Source organism: Lissotriton vulgaris, chromosome 10 (genome assembly GCF_964263255.1).
Source record: "Lissotriton vulgaris chromosome 10, aLisVul1.2, whole genome shotgun sequence".
In the NCBI taxonomy this organism is placed as follows: domain Eukaryota; kingdom Metazoa; phylum Chordata; class Amphibia; order Caudata; family Salamandridae; genus Lissotriton; species Lissotriton vulgaris.
In genome coordinates, this window is record NC_141698.1 from 348,196,052 (window position 1) to 348,219,568 (window position 23,517).

Sequence of the window (23,517 nt, forward strand, 5' to 3'; positions counted from 1 at the left end):
GTGGAATTGAAAAACAAACTGACATCTGTTTTAGACAAACGTATTTTGCAGAGATGGGAGGCGAGCAAACTATCTCATTTTCAATACGGGGAGGGGGCTGGCAGGTTGCTGGCATGGAAAGTAAAATCCGATCGGGTGCGAAATCACATTGACTCTGTCACAACAGATAGAGGCACCTTTACAAAAGATGTTGACATTAGGGAAACTTTTAAAAATTTCTTCCAGGCAATATATCAGGAAGACCTTAGCGTTACTTCTGAAAATATTGCGAGCTGGTTAGAAGATATCTCTCTACCATCTCTGACGGCTGCACAGAGTACACTTTTAGACAAAGAAATAACCAAGACTGAGGTAGAGCAGGCCATACAGGGAGCTAAGGGAGGCAAGGCTGCAGGAACTGACGGCTTACCGTCTGAAATCTATAAAAACTTGCAATTAGAGATATCTCCCGTTCTGGTGGAACTGTTTAATAAGATATTAAGGGAAGGAGAGGCCCCCCCAGCATCCTGGGACAACGCTTCTATAACACTTATCTTGAAGCCAGGAAAGCCCCCATTCGATTGTGGCTCGTATCGGCCAATATCAATTTTAAACGCCGACTACAAGATCTTTGCGGCAATATTGGCCAAAAGGCTTGGTCAGGTAGCCCCGGACATATTGCACCCCAATCAAAAAGGCTTCGTAAAGGGTAGACAGCTATTTGAGCTCACGTATGATCTTGTGGGCGCTATAGATGTGGCGACGAAGGAGGCTTTGCCCCTCTCGGTCCTCACTCTGGACGCCACCAAGGCCTTCAACAGCGTGAATTGGCAATACCTGTCGGAGGCCTTGTTGAAATTCAATGTGGGGGACAAGTTCTGCAGAACAATAAAATTGCTTTACAGAAGCCCTTCGGCCTCAATTTTGATCAATGGGGCTTATCCGAGCCATATAGGGTAACGAGGGGCACGAGACAGGGATGTCCCCTGTCTCCCCTGTTATTCGATTTATATATAGAGCCATTCGTGCAGAAATTGAGAGAAAACACACTAATTAAACCTTCTGTTTACTGCGACTGGGTCAAAAAAGTGGCCCTTTACGCAGACGATATCATGATGTTTACACCAGACATTAACACTGCATTTCCAGTGGTCATAGATTTAGCCCTGGAATTTGGAAAGGTTTCAGGATATGAGGTGAATGCCTCCAAACTGAGTCAATGTCATGGAATGTCAACCTAAATACCCACAGTGAAACATCAAGAGTTAATTTGCGGTACCTGGGGATAAATATAGATAAAAATATAAATTCGATAGCCTCTTTAAATTTTGCAAAAGTTGCAGCGCAGTGCCGAAAACTGATGAGAGCATGGGCACATCTCCCTCTTACCATCTTGGGGAAGGTAAATTTAGTTAAAATGACTATACTGCCAAAGGTTTCTTTTTTATTTAATTCAATTCCGCTGTTTTTTTACCCTAAATTAATTTCAAAGCTGCAGAGCGAGATTTCCTCTTTCATTTGGAATAACAAGAATCCAAGAATTGCTTGGAAAAAGATTAGGCGTCGAAGGGAGAAGGGCGGGCTGGCGGGCCCTGACCTTCAGGCTTACGCATGGGCATTTCAGCTAGCTCATGCATGAATGCTTTTGAAAATACCAACAGAGACAGGCCTGGGCCTTATGTTTTCCACCTTGCTGAGCTGTGAGGGAGTTGGGCAGGCCAGTTTCCTGTTCAAATTTGGAGACCCCAAATTTAAAAAAAAAATAAAGTTGAAGGTACTACAGGGGATGGCCAACATGTGGTATAGAGTGAGGCATTCAACTAATCTAGGATATCACTCAAGCAGTGCTCCAATATGGGATTTACCTGCGTCCCCAGCCTGGGCGGAAGATGCCTTAGCTTTACCACTTAAAGAGGCTGGAATTGTATCCTGGGGAGCAGCAGTCTTCCCATAGGGGGAGGGAGTGAATTAGAGGCATGCCTGGTGGACAAACCCCCTATAAAGAAAGAGATCTCGCTCTGGTACAACATGATCCTAGAGGAAGCAGATGGTAAATTCTGTCTTCCAACGCAATTGTGGGCTGAGTCGATGCCAGGAAAAGACGTGGAAGAACTTTGGATAACTTCATGCAGGGTGCTGTGGGACTTGGTTAAGCCTGCTTGGCTCCGAAGGAACCACTTATTTACAATGCACAGGGCTTACTATTCCCCGCAGAGACTGTCTAAATTTTCCCTGACAGGTCCGGTCTCTTGCCCAAGATGTGGTCTGGACGGCGTCTGACATCCATATGTTCTTTGAATGTCCCCAAATTACCCCTTTCTGGGATTCCATAAGTAATAAAGTGTCTTCGATACTGGATTTTCAGATCACTATAGATTTGGGCTTAGTCATTTTTGGTCTGAGTGGAAAGGCCCGCAGCGCTGCCTCAAACCTGGTGTTCTATTCCATTTTGGCGGCTCGCAGAGAAATTTGCAGACATTGGAAAGACGCCTTGCCACCTACCTTTTACGAATGGCGTTCTTCAATTCTCCAGATTTCAAAACTCGATCTGGCAAGGGGAGGGAATCAGGGAAAAAGAGCCTTTTGGAAGCCGTCGGAGAGGCCACGTTGAACCTGGGTTTTTTTTTTTCCCCAGGTCCAATGATTAACGCAGACATGGCTTACCTTCTGGTTCTGCTACAGCAGTGGCGGTGCTTTAAGGGCCCTGGTACCTCGGGCACTATTGTCCAACAAAACAGCCCGCATGCTAGAGTTTCATGGCTCGCCAGATGTTACTGTTGGGATCCGGCCACCATCCTTTCTACGCTATCCCTGCCAGCTGATGCTGAGACAGTACAGAGGCTCTGCCTGATTTTCTGCTCTGCCGCAGTTTTTTTGTTTTGATAGATTGGAGCCATGTACGCAAATGAGGACAAAAAAACAAAACAAAAAAAAAACAAGGCTTGTAGGCACTCTAGATCACTATTAGTGCAAGCATGTCAAAACCAGGGATTTAGTGGGGATAGGAAAGGCTAGAAATGCCTATAAGCTGTAACTCTGGAGAGTGATGCGGGACTGGGACGAATCTAGATGACAGTTTCTTAAGGTTGCATGCCAAACTAAAGACAGCAACCAATTCTGGTTGTTGTTGGCTCTGGGTGCTGAATCAGGGCATACCAAATTAGAAAACCACATTTCACCTGATGTCTGGTTAATTTATGTTTCTACCCTGTACACCAATCAAGAAGCGGCCAAGCAAATGGCTGCAACAAGTTACCCTACAACCAATGGGTCCCTTTTTTCTATGGAAGATATTTCATCTGCAATGAGGACTATAGTTCCGTCCAAAGCACCAGTTCCTGGTAGAATACTGGGCGATCTTTTCTTTTGGGACACCCGTGGCTGGACACAATATATGTACATACTATTTAATACCATTGCTGAAGGTGCGCTCATCCCACACTCTTGGAAAGCTGCAGATGTCGTACCAATGTTTAAAAAAGGCGATGGGTCATCCCCAGTAATTATAGGCCAATCAGCCTTATTGACGCAATGCAGAAGATTTTCAGCAGAGTGCTCTTGAATAAAATCCAGCTATAGGCCAATGATAATAATATCTTATCCCCATACGAAGCAGGATTTAGAGAGAAAACAGGGCCTGTAGACCAAGTGTTCAGTTTTCTCCTTCTTTGCTGGAAAACGGTTCACTGGCATAATATCGATGACAGAAATATAGATGAAAAAATATGGAATGCAAAAATATTGACTCCCAATACTTAAACAGGTAAGTACAAACATATCAAAGAAAAAAATATAGATGTAAAAATTGATTTGAATATATATATATATATATATATATATATATATATATATATATATATATATATATATATATATATATATATATATATATATATATATATATATATAAAAATATATTACATACTATTATTATTTTTAACAAAATAAATGATATTTAATATACATTTTAACTAAATATAACAGATAAACTTAATTACAAAAATATAAACACTAACATAATAATTTATACATATACATATATTTAACTATTATCTTTTTTATTTTTGTTAAACTTTAAAATTATGTAAAAAAATATATATATATATCGATAATTTAAAATACAAAAACATTCTATAATAAATTAAAACATTAACGTATTTAAAAAATACATATTATATTTCTCAATACAATAAATTCAACATTAGGGAAAATGTTGAATAGCAAAATATTAACATTTACTAAACCAACTCTAGCGAGTACAACAGTAGGGAAAGTGTTGGATAGCGGAGGGGTAAAAATGTATATTCCCACTCCAATGAGACAAACAGTAGGGAAAGTGTTGGATAGCAGAGAGGAAAAAATTACAATTCCCACTCCAAAGAGTGCACCAGTAGGGAAAGTATTGTATAGCGAAGGGGTAAAAATTATTATTCCCACTTCCGTGAGTGCAACAGTAGGGAAAGTATGGAATAGCGAAGGGGCAAAAATTACAATTCCCACTCCAATGAGTGCAACACTAGGGAAAGTGTTGGATAGCGGAGGGGTAAAAATTACTATTCCCACTCCAATGAGTGCAAAAGTAGGGTAAGTGTTGGCTAGTGGAGGAATTAAATATACTATTCCAACCCTAGTGAGTGCAACAGTAGGGAAAGTGTTGGATAGCGGAGGGGTCAAAATGACTATTCCCACTCCAGTGAGAGCAATAATAGGGAAAGTGCTGGATAGCGGAGGGGTGAAAATGACTATTCCCACCCAAGTGAGTGCAACAGTTGGTAAAGTATTGGGTAGCGGAGGGGTAAAAATGACTATTCCCACTCCAGTGAGTGCAACAGTAGGGAAAGTGTTGGATATAAGACGGGTAAGAATTACTATTCCCACTCCGGTGAATGCAGCAGTAGGGAAAGTGCTGGATAGTGGAGGGGTGAAAATTACTATTCCCACTTCAGTGAGTGCAACAGTAGGAAAAGTATTGGATAGCACAGGGGTACAAATTAGTATTCTCATTCCAGAGAGTGCAACAGTAGAGAAAGTGCTGGATAGCGAAGGGTAAAAAATACTATTACCACTCCAGTGAGTACAACAGTAGGGAAAGTGTTGGATAGCGGAGGGGTAAAAATGTATATTCCCACTCCAATGAGACAAACAGTAGGGAAAGTGTTGGATAGCAGAGAGGAAAAAATTACAATCCCCACTCCAAAGAGTGCAACAGTAGGGAAAGTATTGTATAGCGAAGGAGTAAAAATTATTATTCCCACTTCCGTGAGTGCAACAGTAGGGAAAGTATGGAATAGCGAAGGGGCAAACATTACAATTCCCACTCCAATGAGTGCAACACTAGGGAAAGTGTTGGATAGCGGAGGGGTAAAAATTTAACCAATGAGTGCAAAAGTAGGGTAAGTGTTGGCTAGTGGAGGAATTAAATATACTATTCCAACCTAGTGAGTGCAACAGTAGGGAAAGTGTTGGATAGCGGAGGGGTCAAAATGACTATTCCCACTCCAGTGAGAGCAATAGTAGGGAAAGTGCTGGATAGCGGAGAGGTGAAAATGACTATTCCCACCCAAGTGAGTGCAACAGTTGGTAAAGAATTGGGTAGCGGAGGGGTAAAAATTACTATTCCCACTCCAGTGAGTGCAACAGTAGGGAAAGTGTTGGATATAAGATGGGTAAGAATTACTATTCCCACTCCTGTGAATGCAACAGTAGGGAAAGTGCTGGATAGTGGAGGGGTGAAAATTACTATTCCCACTTCAGTGAGTGCAAAAGTAGGAAAAGTATTGGATAGCACAGGGGTACAAATTAGTATTCTCATTCCAGAGAGTGCAACAGTAGAGAAAGTGCTGGATAGCGGAGGGGTAAAAAATACTATTACCACTCCAGCGAGTACAACAGTAGGGAAAGTGTTAGATAGCGGAGGGGTAAAAATGTATATTCCCACTCCAATGAGACAAATAGTAGGGAAAGTGTTGGATAGCAGAGAGGAAAAAATTACAATCCCCACTCCAAAGAGTGCAACAGTAGGGAAAGTATTGTATAGCGAAAGGGTAAAAATTATTATTCCCACTTCCGTGAGTGCAACAGTAGGGAAAGTATGGAATAGCGAAGGGGCAAAAATTACAATTCCCACTCCAATGAGTGCAACACTAGGGAAAGTGTTGGATAGCGGAGGGGTACAAATTACTATTCCCACTCCAATGAGTGCAAAAGTAGGGTAAGTGTTGGCTAGTGGAGGAATTAAATGTACTATTCCAACTCTAGTGAGTGCAACAGTAGGGAAAGTGTTGGATAGCGGAGGGGTCAAAATGACTATTCCCACTCCAGTGAGAGCAATAGTAGGGAAAGTGCTGGATAGCGGAGGGGTGAAAATGACTATTCCCACCCAAGTGAGTGCAACAGTTGGTAAAGTATTGGGTAGCGGAGGGGTAAAAATGACCATTCCCACTCCAGTGAGTGCAACAGTAGGGAAAGTGTTGGATATAAGACGGGTAAGAATTACTATTCCCACTCCGGTGAATGCAACAGTAGGGAAAGTGCTGGATAGTGGAGGGGTGAAAATTACTATTCCCACTTCAGTGAGTGCAACAGTAGGAAAAGTATTGGATAGCACAGGGGTACAAATTAGTATTCTCATTCCAGAGAGTGCAACAGTAGGGAAAGTGCTGGAAAGCAGAGGGGTAAAAAATACTATTCCCACTCCAGTGAGTGAAACAGTAGGGAAAGTGTTGGATAGCGGAGGGGTAAAAATTACTATTCCCACTACAGTGAGTGCAACATTAGGGAAAGTGGTGGATAGATGAGAAACAAAAAATCCTAATAACATTTAAACAACATAATTTAATTTTTTTTTTATAAAAATGAAAAAACTATTTTAAAAAATATACAATTACATATGTTAAACATATCAAAAGAACACATATTATACTATAAATTACATATAACAAAAGGCTACAAATAATATATCAAATTAATTAATAAATAGATTTATAAACAATCATTATTTAAAAGGAGCAAATATTAACAAAGACAATTATTTAAAACATAAATGTATTTATTTTATTTCCTGCCCTATAACACCACAACAATAAAAAAACACTTCAAAGATTGTATTTGAATGTATTTTCATAATTAACATAATTAATAAATAAAAAAATATTTTTAATTAAAAAAATAATCAACATTCATTGAATACACATGCTTTAACAATATGACATCCACAATACACACCTACAATTGATTACACAATTACCATAATACCTTTCCAAATAATTATTTTAAATTAATTAATAACTAATTATTAATTCATCAATTAAAAATAAATTACTTCCCACCATTTACACCTATAAACACCACATAACACACCTAAAACGAATTATACAGTGATCATAGTTAGTTACTAATTAATTATTTAGAATTAAGTAACAACTAATTATTTATTCATCAATTCACAATAAATTACTTCCCACTCTTCCCACCATTTACACCTATAAACACAACACACACCTAAAACTAATTACACAATTACCATAACTATTTGCCTATTAATTAATTAATTAAAATGAATCAACAACAAATTATTCCTTAATTCATAATAAATTACTTTACACACGTAACACCATAACATCTCAATTAAACAAGTATTAATAAATGAAAACTATTCAATAAATGTAATATTATTAAATTACTTCCCACCCTATTCCCCTATAACCCCACAAACTGCTACGGAAATAAAAACGCAAAATTCAAATAAAAAGAAATTAATAACTTCTAAAATGTTAACACATATAATAAAAATACAAACAATTCTTATAAAAAAACATACATCACATACATATAAAATATATGCTAAAATACATAACATTAATAAAAAAGCGATATTTTTAACAACTATATTTTTGCAAACGATATTAAGCAGTACGATATTTTAAACATCAATATAAATTACCTAAATTCGATATTCTTGACCATGATATTTTGTCTATGGGTCTTTCTGACCCACGATATTTGTACCTCGATATTTGTGCAAGTCGATATTTTAGCATCAATATTCTGTCTCTGCACCCTTGAAAACAATCCTATTTGGCTGCCTGTTTTGTCCCGTACCGGACTTGCCACTGTTGCCATCAAGGAGGAGCAAGGAGCAAGGAGCGAGCTGCATATTCCCCACACTGCTGCGTCTCAGCTGGGCTTAAAGAGGCATTGATGGGGAAGTGGACTAGATATCCCATCTTCCCTAGCCATAGGGTCCTGCTTCTGGTTTCCGGTGCAGCCGATGTAAAGGCACGTCGCGCACCCTGCGGCGTGGGAAGCAGGCGGGGATGTGCCTCGGCCACGCCCGGGCAAAGCCCAGGCCAAGGGCGGGCCAGTCCACACCCATCGGAGCCCGAAAGAGGCTGGGCTGGACCCCCCATCTAACCTCTTGCATCGCCCAAAAGGTACTGTTTGATTTTCTATTCTTCCTGTTGTGTGTCCTTACAATATGGGAAAGCATAAAGGCCCGGGAAATAAGGTGGGTGGATGCTCTGTAGCAACGCTGGATGCATTTCTATCTTGAGCAGCTAGCATTTTAACCCATGAAATATAGCTAACCCAAAGGCGTTTGTCATTAGAACCTCTTCTCCTTCCACTGAGGTCACCTGTGGGGCCACTTCAGGAGGACTCAATACAATCCTGTTCACCCCGCCCGATAATATCCGGTGACTCTTTACTTGGGCAACAAGATCCGCCCTCCATGCCCGGTCCATCATTTGTCATAACTGATGAGGCTGCATAATCTTCTCCCCAAACTGTTCTGTTAACAACGGACCCTCATAATGATCCCCCCGCAAAGCAGTGCAGGGCAGGTGCATCCACTATCAGTAAACAGACTAAACCAGCTTGCACAACAAAACAAAGGGGCATACAATTCAAAGCCCCTACAACGACTCATGAACCATCTGTAATGCCTCAAACAGCAAATATCTTGCCACTGAAACCTTTCGCCAATGAGGATTTATGGGCAAAAGTCAGCAAAAGGCTGATGACACTTCTAGACCCAATCTTAGCTAAACTAACTGAGATCGAACAACGACTGGCCAGCCTAACAACATCTTACATACCTCCTCATTCTTCGAGTTGAATCCTCCAGAGTACATCCCTCACATATACCTACAGATGCATCCCCAACTCTCCCTAGTGAGGTCAGACCGATTCCATCTGCACCACCATGGGCCAATACACCTACCACGGCTATTAGGGCTAGCGGGCCATCCTCTATATTAGGCGATAATGTAAATCCACAAAGGGAGACACAAAAACCACCAAGGTTACAGCACAGGGGGCCATATGTCATCAACTATGTTCATCAGGGGAGATTTTAAGGACCTCTCACCAGGCTCCAGGTATATGTGGCAATCGTCACCCCCCTGATGAAGACCGCATGGATGTTTGTACCCCAAAAATTCTGCACTTACCTCCGGAGGCCTCCCCCTTGGTATTGGTAAATGTACCACCCCTTCGGGAAAACAAGCTGGAATCAACGTTACAGTTGAAGGACAAATGCCTTCATTGGCTTTCGTATAATCTAAGGAACTCAGACATAAGTAATTACAACCTGGCAAATAAAATCATCATGGCCAGGAGAGTGGGGTGGGTGGGTAGTTCTCCAAAGTCAATGGGGGGGATTGTGTAGTGTTACATTTTAACAACCCTCTTGTGGGTCATCTTGTGCGAGTTAATCTTCACAGGTCGCACTCTGGGAGTACTCAAATTACACCCTTACCACTGCATTACTTTTATATACGGGTTGCAAATCCAGGAGCAGGAAACCGTGGTACGTTTAGGCTAGGTCGTCTCCCCACTACAAATGTGGACGGTGCCAACACTTTCCAGGGAGTAAGGCTACACAATAGATTTGCTCCTCTTTCCGACCTATAGTCTTGTGACTGACCATCATCGCCCCCTGGTAGAATAACTATGTCAGCTAGTCTATCAAATGGAACTCAGGAAATACCTCGGACTGCCCCTACCGGGTGTAACAAGAATTACAACAAGATTACTTTAGCATCCTGGAACGTGGCAGGAATTGCCTCTAAAACAGATAATGAACAGTGGTTTAACCTGTGACACTCCACAGAGATTATTTGTTTTCAGGAGACTTGGGCTAAGGAACCAGTCTTTTTCCCTGGTTTTCATACTCTCGAAGTGCCCTCTTCATCAGGTAGAGGAAAGGGGAGGACTATTAACCCTGATTTCTAATATCATTCTAATCCAAATAAGGCAAGGCGGCTCCCCAAATATATACTTTCAGTTCTTTCTCCGTGAATTAAAAAACGAGGGACTGTGGATTCTAATAAATTTAGAATTCGGACAAAATAAGAGTAAAGTAGCTGATGATCTGATCAGGGAGCTAGGAAAAAATGCTCAAACTAAGAAGAAAGTATTTCCACACATTATATGGGTGGGGGATTTTAACACCCATTTATGTAAATACACTGAATCTAAGGTGTGTGGTATAATTGATCCCCTGGATAACCCCCGCACCCACTTTGTACATAAAGAGCATGGGAACATCATAAATCATTTCCTGTATTTAATTGATCTAGGTATAACTAACAATACAGCATCTGGCCCGATAGGGATGACTTTTAGGTGGGGCACAGAGGAGTCAACATTTGACTTTATTTTAGCTTCCTCCACATTAAGCAGTAAAGTGGTCCATCTAGAGAACATGTTTACACCACATAGCCACCATGCTAGCCTACTTGGTTCCATAGAGGTTCTTTGTAGGGCAAAAGATCATCAACAGGTAGCAGACAAGTTGTTATCCAGGAAAAATGGATACCAATTAAAATGGGCACAGGTAGAGAGGCTGAATCTGGGAAATAAGATACTAGTGCAAGCAAGGGAAGACATCACTCTTTGTCCGGCTGAGGATACTATGCCCTCACATTTAGTTACCCTCTTTATAGCACTACTTAAGAAATTAAAAATGGCCCTTACACGTACTAAACCACAGATTTTGAATCAAAAAAGAGGATGGTTTGATCAAGGATTCTTCGACAGCAAGGGCAGCGCTTAAGAAGGCCCTTAAAGCCAAATGCAGAGACCCCGTGGAGCTCAAACTGTTGTGCAGTAATTATAAACAGGTCAGGGAAAAAAGAAAGAAGGAGATAAGGGAAAAGGCATGGGGCGACTTGGAGCAAGCCACGGCCTTGCGCATCAGTAGGGACTTCTGGAGGGTCATAAACACCCTATATTTTAGGGATTCTAAGGATCCTTCTTTGGCTTCTCATGTAGCCGAGGAGGACTGGGTGACCCATTTTGAAGAAATTTTTGGCCTCAAAAATACTTCACCCCTAGCTCCGGCTGATCCTAATGATGTGGTTCAGGCTCCCTGAAATGTTCACTAACAGAGGGTAGAAGAGGCTTGAAGTCTTGCCCACTAGGAAAAGCCCTGGGCTATGATGGGATCCCAATAGATGTCTTTCAGCAGCATTATGACTTATGGGTCTTCTTATTAACAAAGGTATTCAATAAAATAGCAGTTGAGGGCCCCCCACCATCTTGGAATCAAAGTGTCATTGTCCCTATGTACAGGAAAGGTGATAGGGGTTCCCCAAAGAATTATCGTCCCATTTCCCTTCTGGATACCACGGCAAAGCTTATGGGCCGGCTTTATTAGCCAGATGGGAGAATTGGGCTGAAGAAAATAACAAACTGATGCAAGCACAATATGGGTTCCAGAATGGAAAGGGGATGGTGGACCAATGTTTAAATCTGTCACTCTGTTTTGACAAGTATACAAAAGCGAAAGGGGGAAGAATTTATATGGCGTTTAGGACCTCTCTACTGCTATTGATTGAGTTTCCCATCAAAAGTTGTGGCTTATGTTGGAAGAGATGGGGGTTGATCCACTGATAATTAGCTTCATCCGCCAGTTATACGCTAATGCTTCTTCATCTGTTTGGTGTGGTACAAATGGGGAATCCACACGCCCATTTAAAATCGAGAGGGGTAAGGCAGGGCTGTACCCTTGCCCCGTTTCTTTTTTCCATCTACACTAACGGGGTGGGGACGCCCTGTCTCGAGCTCCCTTGGATGATCCTATTTTTGATAAACGGCACCTACCGATACTGGCATATGCAGATGACGCTGTTCTGATTGCCAGGACAGGGGTGGCCTTACACTCACTTATAACATTGTATGCCCAATGTATGGCCTCATTAGACCTCAGAGTAAACGAGGCACAACGTTTATTGTGATAGTAGGTGCCAGAAGAGCAGAAAAACACCCCCACTTCCAGCTGGCCTCAAAGACACTTGAAGTAGTTGACTCCTTTTCCTAACTAGGGTTTCCATTTGACAAGAACCACTCCTGGAAAAACCTGGTTGTGGGAAGAGCTTCTGTTATGAAAAGGAGTCTGCAGGATATAAAGGGCTTTGCCAGGAAACTGGGCGCCAGTCCTTTGGATACCATTAAAAACATCTATCATGCGAAAACGAAGGCAATGGTAACATACGGGGCAGGTGTGTGGGGGATGGTAAACTCTGACCCTCTCCAGAGAATGGAAGACACCTTTTTTTATAAATCGGGTATCCTTACCCCAATCACAATCAAACTATACTTTACATTTGGAATTGGGGTTACCTTACCTGCTTGACTGCATTAGATTGGCTTTAATCCTGCTCTGGCTCTCGATGTGACGCAGGTCCACGGTTAATTTAAAACAATGCATAATTACTATTTGCATGAAGTTGGACCATTGTAGCAGAATTGCTTGGCTTAGCTATGTAGAGGGTGAATTGATCGCAATTGGGCAGGGCAATTTATTCAGTGACCCCCTCACTGTGTATGAAGGTTTCGAAGAGGCAAATCACTGAGTTGTGCCTTCAAAGGGCTGACTTCCTTAGGAGGGAAAAAACCCATAAACAAAGGGTGGTAGCTGTTTATGATCCCATCCCGCCAAGATTCTGTGATGGTTTTTCATATCTCTCGTGCATCAATTTTACTCACCACAAATTTATCTTATTGCGTTTCCGCCTGAGCTACATCCCTCTGATGTAAGTGCACCCAGTGAGGAAGTTCAAACATTCAGATTTGACATCCTGCCCCTGTAACAACCCCTCCCCCCAATCGGACATACACATACTGTTTTTTTGCAAGTTTTATTATACTGAAAGGAAAACTTTAACTTCCCAGTTTTAAGGAATCCTGAATGTACTCAATGCAGGGTGTCACTGTTTTTTTTATTTAAAAAAAAGCTTTGTGAGCTTCTCTGTAGCCTGTTTTTGTGGGCATGCATGAGAAGGCGAAAGAACTTGGACTGTCATAATTAAATTGCTCGAAATTTGAAAATTTGTTTGCACTTTAAGGATTGGAACCCTAGTCATTGGAACAGTTTGTGTGCATGGATGCCCTATACAGGATTTTAAACTCTATATAGTATTTGCAGTGATTAAGTCTGTTTGTGAAACTATTGTTTCTGAAAATATTTTAAAATGTTTTAAATTGTGTTTTTATGAAGATCTTTTTTAACACTGTATAATGACTTATTTGATGAATTGATGCTTTTATGATCTGTTCTTATAAGAGATCGAATAAAGATTATGATCTGACATCCCTAATTGGGAATGGCAGCCTGCATGTCGCATTCATAGACCTTAAGACAGCATTCGATCTTGTGCCTAGGCATAAACTGTGGCAAATCCTTAGAGACCTGGTTTGTCAGAGGAAATTATAGTTTTAATTATTCACCTGCACAAAGGAAATTCTGTCAGGGTGTGATGGGGCTTACAAGGCTAACTCGCAGACCCAATCTCTTCTACCTAGGGTGTCCGACAAGGCTGCATTTTGGTACCAACACTTTTCTCCCAGTTCATTAACAGCATTCAATTTCTTAGTGCGAAACCTGCAGATGCTCCTAGGCTAGGGGAAAAAAGGTTGTCACTCTTCTTTTTGCAGATGATAGCCTGCTGGTATCTGCTGGTATCCAAAACACCTGGAGGGCTTCAACAGTTGCTAAATATGTTCCAAGAAACCATATGTATGGCCCTGAACCCTCACAAATCCTTGTGGGGCTGCCTGAGGATTGGACGCATTCAGCTTGAAATGGTCAGTGCTTTTGATTATTTGGGTTTAAAAAAAGCAGAAAACGTGTCCTCGAAAAAACACATTAGCATGATGGATCTGAAGCATACACAGCTGTCTGGGGTTTTAGGGAGAGAGCATTGATTATCACATAGCAAACTGGTTGCCCTGCACTTCATGTATAAGATGCTAAAGTGACGAGACCTGTGACGTATGGCTCCGAACTACGGGACCTGGATTGAGTAGAGGAGCTAAGTATCCCTGATTCTAAGTTCCTAAGAGGCTTAGGGGTTCAACCCGAGATTACTCCCCTTCTTCCCCGTATATTAGACTTGGGCAGACACTCCCTTGCCTCTAAAGTAAGATTATGCCCTTTGTTATTTTGGCTTAAGATCAAGACAACCTCTGAAGTACTGCTGTATGCTCGTGCTTTAGAGGATGTAAAATGAAGGGACACAGCCAACAGAATCAGCTGGCTAAGAGAGGTTAAGAATCTGCTTATAGCTATCGGGATTGGGGAGGCATGGGAAGTCAATGATCCCACCTTGTTGCCCCGGAAATGTGATGTGAAGAACACCTCCTGGGAGGGTGTTTCAGGAGGAACTGAATAGGGCTCATGGGAAGCTTACTCTGGCTTTTATGGCTCACAAATTAAATCGTTCTCTGGAAGGTTATGTTGATTTTATAGATAACCCAGGGAATAGGAAACTATATACTCAGTTCAGGTATGGTACACTGCCTCTGAATGTTTTTACTAGTAATTGGAATTGTAGGAATGAAGCTATCCTTAGTGGTCCGGGTTATAAAATCCATCATGAAACACTACCCCATGTAATGTTCACTTGTCTATTGTATACCACAGCGGTACAAAAGGGGGTGGTGATGGACGGAGTATCTGAACCAATCAAACACTCACACCTAGTCAACAGATCTGGGTTTAATCCATCACCGTTCTTTAGCCCACTCTGCCACCCCAGTTCAGACATGGCCATATGTAAATCAGTCTGACCCTGTGCCTCATGGGAACAGTCCAGCCCGAACTGCCAAGCCATGCCTTCCCTGGACCGGATTCAAGCTTCCTAGGACCGGTTTCTGGCATTACAGCCGTCTTCAGCTAGGCTTGCTTGAATCCAGTGGCAAAGTGAGCAAGGGACTCACGTCTGAACCTACCCTGCCAACTTATGGCGCACAAAGCGGTACAAAAGGGGGTGATGATGGACGGAGTATCTGAACCAATCAACCACTCACACCCAGTCAACAGATCTGGGTTTAATCCATCACCGTTCTTTAGCCCACTCTGCCACCCCAGTTCAGACATGGTCATATGCAAATCAGTCTGACCCTGTGCCTCATGGGAACAGTCCAGCCCGAACTGCCAAGCCATGCCTTCCCTGGACCGGATTCAAGCTTCCTAGGACCGGTTTCTGGCATTACAGCCGTCTTCAGCCAGGCTTGCTTGAATCCAGTGGCAAAGTGAGCAAGGGACTCACGTCTGAGCATACCCAGCCAACTTATGGCGAACAAAGCGGTACAAAAGGTGAGGTTCTTCGGTTTTCGACTTCGTCCCGTATTTAGCCGCCATTTTGTGTCCCGTCGCCATTTTGTGTTGCCCTCACTCAGGCAGCACGGCGAACAGAGTGTTTTTGCCTTTTCCAGCTGCTACGTGTCTCTTCTGTTAAAAAGTAACCCCCTGCCCTTGTTTACGAAACCGATGTCAGGGTCTGGCCGAGTTTGCTAATCCATGTCTAGACTGATTGATCCTTGCCTCGACTGACTGTTTGGGTCTCCCTATTCTTTCCTTACTTTATCTTATCCGACTGGCCTTCGCTATTCTCTCCTTGTATTCTCTTGTTGCACAACTATCCTTTGAGGCACACAAACACGTCCTGCCACCTGCAAATTGGATTGTAGGCACTAGCACTGATTAACTTGAGGGGAGGAGTGAACACGGGGTCTGAAAGAAGGGCGTATTCAAGATACTTGATTGCTTGTTTTCCAACTTTTCCTATTGGTCAGCCTTATATGTTTTGGGAGTATATGTAGTACATATGTGTGCTATAAAAGATTGTGCGCCACGGAATGAAGTGGCAGCCTCCTGAGAACCTACTCTGTACTTCTGGGACAACTGTGCTTAGCTGCAGCTAATAAACCTGGTTTTCTACGCCTAACAGAGTGTCTCGTGTCTCTGTCCGACAAGGCAGGTGAACTCGGAGATTTAAGGCATGCCCTGCACCGCCAGGCCCATAAGACCCGGTTCTCCAACTGGCGCCCAGCGTGGGGCGGCTTCAGTGGTAGTGGTTCAGCCCGAGGGTCGTGAGGAGCCTCGCAAGAAAATTCCGGAGGATTTCCGAACCACGTCAAACGACCCCTGTATGTCGAAGTGGACCGAAGGTTTTTTGCAGCGCGGCTACTCCTTTCCGACAGCTGCTGCCGACTACTGCCCTGACTGCCGCCCTGCCTTGGCCCTTTGGTGATGACTGATATTGCGAGACGTTAGACGGACCTCAGTTGGCGTGAGAGAACACTTAGTTAAGTATTCGTGGCTAGCAACCACTTCTTTGTCTCGTTTCTTTTTTTGATTAGTTATTCGACTGTTGCAATAGCCAAAGCCAAGGGGTGAGTATGTTTGTGCTGTGTTTATTGCTTTAACCCAGGGGTCTCCAAACCAGTCCTGGAGGGCCGGATCCATGCCAGATTTTTCAAAAAACTACATGTATCTCAATGGGGATATCCCAAAAATCTGGCATGGATCCGGCCCTCCTGGACCGATTTGGGGACCCCTGCTTAAACCCCTTGCAGTTTGTGAACAGACCAGTGAATTAAGAGATGTCTGGCCTTAGCAAGTTTAGGAAGTTTTGTTGTTTTGGTTGCAATAGGGATTCCCGACTGGAGGACCCTTGTCCAATTCCTCCGGTTGGAACTCCCACTTATGAGCTCTATTCGAAAAATGGTGTGGCCCCATTGCCTTTAACGAAACATGGATCCGATACACAAAGAAAGATGTGTTCTGCAGTGGCCACAGAATGGTAGTTTTGAGCCTGACATATTAGATAATCTAGAAGCAATTTTGTTCAAGAGAAAAGCCCGGCCGGCAATGTTTGACTCTTTCCGCCTCTGGCGTAAGGAAGCCAAACAGAAAGAAATTAAGCAGGCAAAAAGAGATAAGAAAGCACAAGGTATGATGATTTTACAGGCTGCCCAGCAGTTTAAAGATAATGAGATTGATCAGGCGATTGAATTCTCAGAAAGACAGCATCGTATGGCAATAGATAGATGTTCAATAAACAAGCAAAGAGTGTCTTATGGTTACACTAAACCACATTAGGGAGCAAAAAAAGGAGAGAATGGCCTCACTTAGGACATTAAAGAAAGCCCTCACTCACCACCTGGTGATGACATGCTTCATCATTGGGCTCCACCAAAGAGACCGAGTGTCTCTTTGGTGTGCTACAACGCCAGAACTACTGCGGAGCAGGTTAGTGAGATTTAGGACGTGTTTGTGCAAACTAAACTAATGGGTGGTGAGGGTATTAAAAATTGTCTGTAGTGTATCAAAAAGGAACTTTATTCTATGATCACTAAAGACATTATATTAAAATCTATCCCCCACATGCATCAAGCATTTTTGGAGTCGCAAACGGTGCGATTCCTTAAAATCGGCCGTTTGCGACTACAAAAATGCTTTTTGGAATGCATCAAGCATTTTTAGAAATCGCAACATTTTTGAGATTTCTAAAAATGCGATTGCTTTTAAGAAATTGCAAATTTGCGATTTCTTAAAAGCAATGCATGATTACTTTTATAATTGCGAATTCGCAATTAGGGTGTCAAATTTACCGAGTGGTTGAACCACTCGGTAAATTTGCAAAAAGTGTTAAAAACGCTGCAAAAGCATTTTTTACACATTCATGTTACGGACACACATGTCCTTAGGACATGTGTTGGTGCAACATGATGCGAAAACAACATTTCATGGGTGCAGGGGGGGGTCATTTGAACCCCCCTCTCCACCCTTGAAATGCAATCAGGATTTGCGATTAGCAAAGTGCGAATTCGCAATTCCCAATCATTCCTATGGGCATTTTAGCCCATAGGAATGAATGGGAATTGCGAATTCGCACTTTGCTAATCGCATAATATTTGAGAATCGGTAAAAATTGCGATTTTTACCGATTCTCAAATATTATGCGAAAATGTACATGCATCCCATTTTGCATTTCCTAATTTGCGATTCCCTAAAAATCGCAAATTAGGAAGTGCAAAATGAAACAATGATGCATGTGGGGGTATGTGTATGGAAGCAGTACACATTTAGTTGAGTGGTAGATTCCTAGATATCAGTCGACATGTTTCTTGCCACGAAACGGTGTAATTTTACCAGGCAATTCTTCAGGACTAAAAGTGTGTTTTAAACCCTGGTGGTATGGATGCGCTAAGGCCCACCCTTACCTAGGGACGTGAAAGTGAAAATACGGAAAACAGTGAAAAAGTGCAAAAAATATTAGGAAGAAAGGATGGTCTACCTAATCACTCCTGGTTTAGGAGGCTTCAACTTTACGGTTTCTGCACCTGTAAATAAAGGGGACATGGACATACATGTAGAACAGGACATACATTTAGTATTTGTTCTGATGGTAACCGTAAATCTATGGTGCTCCAAATGTGGTTCAGAGACAGTAGTGGCTAAATATAACCATATAGTTATCACCACCTTAGCCCCTGGGTTTTTAGCTGCTATTCAGAAGGAAGTGCTACGTGCTATGCGTGGTACGAGCTAGGTGTGTAGGTGAAGTAAAAACGGAAGCTTAACTTCCCATTTGCGATCAAATTAATAGTACAGATCGATCGTGTAAAATAAATAAGTTAAAATGTCTCACTTTGTTGGTGTTAAGGAGGAACACCATGGGTCACAGGAGGGGGGTGGGAACGTAATTGGCACACCCTGCGCGTTTGTCAAATAAAAGGTAAAGAGACATAGAGTGAGTCATTGGCATTAGAATCGGGACTTAGCTTAGCGGTGAGCCGATCGTTGAATCACAGGTACTACTCACGCCCTCGACGCTCAGCACCCTCAGTGTACCTGCATCACCCTCTACTGGACCCCGAAGATGTGGAAGCGGGGTCAGGACGCCGTATATGTTTGAACAGCAACGAGGCGGGGATCGTTTCCGGGATAGGCGTGGTCAGAGGAGGGGCAGGAGGTAACGCCCTTGAGTGAGCCAATCACCGTGAAGTGACGGTGTAGTCACATGATCGGCATATCATTGCTCAGCAATCAGGAGGGTCTGGATGCGTTACCAGCTCTGCGGGCGCTTCAGAGTTTGTGAGAGACGCTAAGGCTGGAACCCAGAGTTTGATACCGGTTGGGAAAAGCTGGGGCGTGATGATTGTAATACGCCCTAGCACACAAGTGGGCCGCTTTTATGATTTTTTAAAAGGAAAAGGGCCCCATTATGGCAACAAAGGGATTTCTGATTACGGGTTGCTGGCTAATAAGATTACAAAAAATACTTATTAAGACGGAGAGTCTGGCCCATGAACAAACACTGTGGCGTGTTTGTGAATTAGCTGTGTAATGCACATGGTTCTGCTGTAAGGTGGAAGTTCATTATATACAATGTGCATGTATAAAGTCAATGGCATGGCTATGGGGGAAGGTGTAGCACAAAACACACACTATTTAAATGAGGGTCTAAGGGCTAGTTTTATGACTCTGAACTGGACACATGCCCCAACATAAGACTTACTACAACAAAAGGTATCCAGGAGTCACCACCATGTTTTTATACTTAAGACTGACCACCATACGACCTACAAGTTAGATTGTGAGTTGATGCCATTCATGTGTAAATACCATTCAACTACTCATACATTTAGCACGCAACCAGGGTAGGAATTTTTCCCATCAGTTGCCGTTCTGTGCCACCACTATCACATCATTTGGGTCCTCCTTACCCAGGAGTTCGTACAAAACCAGTCACACTATTTGTGAAGTGAAGACTGTTAAGAGTAAGGAAGCTGATGTTGTTCGTTTCACTGGGTGGTGTCAGTATGGTGTTGATATGATATTAACAACTGAAAGAAAGCAGTGCATGTGAAAAAGGTGTGTGATAAGTAAAATTAGGTGGAACTGAGTAGAATAAATGTTTTATTATTTTCTCTCAGACCCCTAAATCTAAAAACAAGTGAATAGTAGATTTAACATAATATCTACTAGCAAGTGGTCGACATGTTTCAGCATATAAACGGAATTTATCCTATGCATTCGTCAGGACCTTGGTGTTGCTACTGCTTGCATAACTTAGTGAAAAAGAAATATAAGGGAAAATATCACCTGATTGGCAGGTGCTGATTCTTCACCACAATCTAAAACAGTCATATGGATAAGGAAAGAAAAAAGAAGAAAAACAAGCATATTTGTCAAAGAATGCACTCCTTAGTAGCGATATTCTTGTGGTCATGTACATACACTTTGATTGACATGATATCACTCACCCAATATTTGTGGGGATGGCGCCTCACCTCACCTGGCTGCAGCTCAGGTAGCTATGGAGCACCGCTCTGTTTAGCAAAATACAATCACAGAAACACTCAACCAGTTCAAAAATCAAGGCAAGAAGTCTTATATTTAGTAATACATTTACAGAAAAAACAACTTATCCCGAACTTTTACTGATGGAGTAAGTAGGAAGTTCGTGGATACAATGTTAAATGTTGTTCCTTTTATATCTTAACTAGAGCAGGTTGTTTGATGGAATTGAGTGCTTTTTACACGATCCCATTCTGAATTTAAACAAGTGTCGTCCCTACCGCGGACTCAAAATGACACCGTAACTTTAACTTTAGAATGAGCGTTTTCAAGAGAGCCGCTCGGGCGTTTGATGTATAAAAAGCCAGAAGGTATCGTCCCTGCCACGGACTAGAGGTCACACAACAAATTTGAAATGAGCGTTTACAAGTAAAACGTTAAGAAGCCAAAGAGTCATCCTTGCCGTGGACAGAAGATGACTCAGTAATTTAGAGATGATCGTTATTCAAGTATAACGCCCAGGCGTTTGTTGCTAAAACACCACGGGAACATATTCTATTCGGCATAGCGCATTCGTTGTAACTGTCGGCAACGCTGCCGGCAAAAGAGCTCTCACACACCTACCTCTCCGTCAGTGTCTCCCAGCGTCCCTCTGGGCTATTCTGGGGAGGCACCGAACGAAGAGAGAGGTGGGTATTTCAACTACGAATGACAAACAAATCTAATGGGTTCTGGGAAAGGTAGTTTCGGTTTCCGAATTTGACGGAAAGTTCGAACACCTTAATTATTACCCCTTTAGATCAGAGGTGTGCGTATTTGTAGTGTGTGACAAAAGGAACACTTTTATTCTAATTAAAGCCGAAAGAACACATGTAAACATTTCTTTTATCATGAATAGTCAAATGATGTATATATAGTGATACAAAGATATAAATGTTTACACCCACTCTTTTAGGAGAAGGATTTCACGGGAATTTCAACTGCAAATAACATGCAAATTTGATAAGTTCTAGAAATGGTGAAATCCATTTTTCAAATTTAGCGGAAAAAAACCCAGCACTTTGATTTTTACCCCTTAAGATGTATTTATAGGGTATGACCACGGGACCTCTTTTTTATGTATATAAAGCAAAGCAAAACAACTCATATGGAAGTGTCTTTCAGCAATGTGCGTATCGTAATTAGTCAACAGTGTGTGTCTTGGATGGTACAAACGTGTCTTATTTACACCCACTCGTTTAAAGAGACACTCCCAGATAATGTCAGAATCTATAGTGACATCCAAGGTATGGGTTCATTAAGACCCTCCTTGTCACTGTTCAACTTATAGACCCACTTCTGCTCAATTTTGAACAGAAACTTGCCTATATCCGGACAGTGGTCTGGTATATTAGGTTGTTCCAGTATGGTCCATGTGAAATCATTTGGACCATGTCCCTTTTCCAGAAAGTGAGCTGTTAGGCGTGTCGCCTGTTTACGGCATCGGACAGTGCTTTTGTGTTCACCAATTCTAATTTTCGTTTTTCGAGTCGTCATGCCGACATATCTTTTAGGGCATGGACAAGTAATCATGTAGATGGTGTTTTCACTATTACAATTGGTGAATTTGCGCTGTTGCCATGGGCGCATGGTTCCTATGTCTACAGTAGTTGACTTTGTTGTTTGTGGACATGCCGAGCAATTTCCGCAAGGATGGTGTCCTTGTACTGGCGGGAGATCCCATAGGGTGCCCACTTGTCTGGGTAATTTGCTTTTCGGTCTAGTATGGACCAGCTTGTCTTTTATGTTAGGTCCTCTCTTGAAGGCAAAAAGGGGAGGAGGTAAAGTGTCTCCACTTCTGTTCAAAATCGACCAGTGTTTGATTATAATTTTGCGAACCAGGTTAGATTTTGTGTGAAAAGTATTCACAAATGTCATCCTATTGCCAATCTAAGAAAAGGGCGTCAAATAACAACAGGGACGCCCTTTTGGACATTGCCATCCCAAAAGAAAAAACCAATAGGATGACATTTGTGAATACTTTTCACACAAAATCCAACCTGGTTCGCAAAATTATAATCAAACACTGGTCGATTTTGAACAGAAGTGGAGACACTTTACCTCCTCCCCTTTTTGCCTTCAAGAGAGGACCTAACATAAAAGACAAGCTGGTCCATACTAGACCGAAAAGCAAATTACCCAGACAAGTGGGCACCCTATGGGATCTCCCGCCAGTACAAGGACACCATCCTTGCGGAAATTGCTCGGCATGTCCACAAACAACAAAGTCAACTACTGTAGACATAGGAACCATGCGCCCATGGCAACAGCGCAAATTCACCAATTGTAATAGTGAAAACACCATCTACATGATTACTTGTCCATGCCCTAAAAGATATGTCGGCATGACGACTCTAAAAACGAAAATTAGAATTGGTGAACACAAAAGCACTGTCCGATGCCGTAAACAGGCGACACACCTAACAGCTCACTTTCTGGAAAAGGGACATGGTCCAAATGATTTCACATGGACCATACTGGAACAACCTAATATACCAGACCACTGTCCGGATATAGGCAAGTTTCTGTTCAAAATTGAGCAGAAGTGGGTCTATAAGTTGAACAGTGACAAGGAGGGTCTTAATGAACCCATACCTTGGATGTCACTATAGATTCTGACATTATCTGGGAGCGTCTCTTTAAACGAGTGGGTGTAAATAAGACACGTTTGTACCATCCAAGACACACACTGTTGACTAATTACGATACGCACATTGCTGAAAGACACTTCCATATGAGTTGTTTTGCTTTGCTTTATATACATAAAAAAGAGGTCCTGTGGTCATACCCTATAAATACATCTTAAGGGGTAAAAATCAAAGTGTTGGTTTTTTTTCCGCTAAATTTGAAAAATGGATTTCACCATTTCTAGAACTTATCAAATTTGCATGTTATTTGCAGTTGAA